We start from the raw sequence: 3,125 nt of genomic DNA on the forward strand, positions 1-3,125 counted from the left end.
AAAAAATAGGTTTCTTTTAATCTCAAAAAGGTTATGCAGTCATCCATTTATGAGAACAATCTATAGAGTTTTTGTCTTTGCCTTTGACTTGTTTACGTAGATAAAAATCACCCTGTTAGGTGCTTAAATGCTGAAAACAGGCTTTTAAAAAATGCCCTAGTGCAATTTGTAGCATTCTTCTCTTCTGAGCATCTTGACAGGTGGAAGCTGAGAGATGTAAATGACACAATTATAGCTACAACTATCCACAGACACCAAATCTGTAGAAGAACAAAGAGCAGATAAGTTTTTTTCTACTGGAAAAGAGATAAGATGAATCACTTTAAAGCCAAGATGTTATTGTTCTTATTGGAACATGTTAAGATATCAAACTGTGCTGAGCTAAACCATACTTCTCAATTAATAGGTTGCTATTTTGCATCTGTAACAGCTGGGGATTTTGCCTCCTTAAGAAACACTTATTAGTATCAGCTCAGCTAGAATGACTGAATCAAAGAATATTACCTCAAATCTGTTGTGGAAAAAATAAGGTAAAAATGTGTTGTGTTGTTATCTAATGCTGTGTAACATATTACCACAAAACTTAGAGGTTTTGAGGGTCAGGAATGGAGACACAGCTTAGCTGGGTGGTTCTTACTTAGGATCTGTCGTAAAGTTGTAGTCAAGGTGTCGGCAGGTGATGCAGTCATCTGAAGGCTTGACCGGGTTGGAGGATCTGTTTCCAAAGTGAATCACTCAATAGCTGGCAAGGTTTCGCTGGTTGTTGGCAGGAGTCCTCAGTTACTCTCCACATGGGCCTGTCCACAGGCTGCTTGAGTGTCCTCATGACATGGCAGCTGGCTTACTCCACTGGGAGAATTCAGGAGAAAGAGAAGCAGAAGATGTCTGTTACGATGTAGCCTCTGAAGTCATACTCCATGTTTTCCAAAATATCCTATTGGTTACATGGATCAGCTCATTCTATGTGGGAGGAAATTATTACAGGGGCATGGATACCAGTAAGCAAGGAGCATTGGGAACCATCTTGGAGGCCATACGAATGAGTGAATGAATGGTGAATTGAAAAAATGTTAGCAGTGAAAAGGAAGCTAGAGTTCATCTAGTCCTACTGTCCTCTATTCCTTCTTCTCCCATCTTCCCCCACTCCTAGGGCAGAAAGCCCTCTAACCTCTGCTTGACCACTTTCAGAACTCAACATCTTGAGGGAACCTATTCCATTGTGGGACAGCTCTAACTATTGGAAAACTCTTGTGTAAACTCTTGGATTTCCCTGAGTTGAAATCTGTTTTTCTCTATTACCTGCTGATCACTGTCCTACCTTCTGGAGGACACAGAACATGTCTCATTTCTTTTACAGACGGTGGCCCTTCAGGTTCCTCCCTTCCCTCTATTATATTAGAGTCAGGTAAATTCTTAGACCATTAGCAGCTTATTTATCCTGAAGCATCACTTTTCAAGAGTTGCAGGCATTTAAGACATAGTTACATTATCATAAAGCACATGCATGGTGAGACTAGTATAGAAAAGTATAAAGGAAATAACCCTCTCTCACCATATTCCATCACCCATAATTGCAACACTCAGAGGAAACCACTGCCAATGTTCTTCTGTATTCCATTCTAGCTACTTTCTCCATCTACCTTCAACAAAGTCAAAATCGCAATTAATGCAATTTACTAATTACACAATATTTTGTCTACCATTTTTCATTTAACATTACAAGTATTTCCCTCATGTTATTAATTTTATCTGCAAACATAATCTTAATGGCTAAGTTATTCCACTATATATTTTCCTCTTTTTGTGTGTATATAATAAAGTTTCAAAAAAGTCATCATCTTTACTTATAGTTTAATAATCCAATTTTTCTTTTGCAAAATATCTGTATCATTTTCCCCATGTCATTAAATATCTTATACATCATTTTAACGGTTGCATAGTATTTCATTGTTTGTTTCTACACGTGTCATGTCAAAATAGGATGCCTATACTTTTAGATAAATATATGGTTGGAATATGAGATGCAAAGACCATAATCCACCTTCCACAAGACAGCACTCCCTAAACTTCTTCAGGGACATATAGTCCTAGAGAACAAAGCAAATTTAGATAATGCTCTATTACTACCTGGGCCTTGGCTTCTAATCCCAGAGTAGAATTCTAATGAGCCAGGTTAGAACATGAAAGGATTCTGACTTAAGTTAGGTAGGTTCTTTTTTTTTTCTTTTTTTTTTTTTCGCTGGGAAATATTTGCCCTGAACTAACATCTGTTGCCAGTCTTTCTCTCTCTTTTTGATTCCTCCCCAAAGCCCCAGTACATAGTTGTATATTCTAGTTGTAAGTCCTTCTAGTTCTTCTATGTGAGCCACCACCACAGCGTGGCTACTGACAGATGAGTGGCGTTGTTCTGTGCCCAGGAACTGAACCTAGGCCACCCAAGGGAAGCGCACTGAACTTTAACCACTAGGCCATCAGGGCTAGCCCTAGGTAGGCTCTTACATGCAATGTAAAGTGCTATCTTCTGTCTCTTCTGATGCTGTTACTCAAGGACTCCCCAATTTATTTTGCTGTACTCCTGCTTCAGTAGTAAGACACAGAAGTCTTGAGTATAAGACACTCATGTTATTCAAGTTGTGATGGTTTCCTGAGGAACAAAATATAAACCAATCAATAATTGTAGGTGTTAGAAATTCTGCATTCCATCAGTCTGGAGCTAAATCATGTCTTTCCATCTTGTAAGTCCATCTTCTTCCCAGCCAGCTTGGCATTCTCTATCCCTATGACTAGAATGGTCTCTACTTCTCTCCTAAGAACCTACTGTTTCAAGTTAACCAAAATTAGGAGTCTTTCTCAAACTTTGTTAATTACCGAAGAAATGGATTTCTTCTCTGTGGATTTCTGAACACCTCAGAGTTCCGGCTGACGGTACCTCACTGATCTGAGACCAGAGACCATGAGCTACAATTCTGGACTGGTGGCCTGCTTTCACAGAGGGCTTTATTATCTCTATATCTTCTCTCCTCTTGTTACTTCTCCTTCTCATTCCTTTTTCCCCTCCAATCCTTTCCCTCGCCTGTGGAAGAATGAGGACACACACTCAGCTTGGATCAATCAGAGGAAACGTT

This window comes from Ceratotherium simum, chromosome 15 (genome assembly GCF_057802395.1).
Source record: "Ceratotherium simum simum isolate JZ-2026a chromosome 15, ASM5780239v1, whole genome shotgun sequence".
NCBI lineage: Eukaryota > Metazoa > Chordata > Mammalia > Perissodactyla > Rhinocerotidae > Ceratotherium > Ceratotherium simum.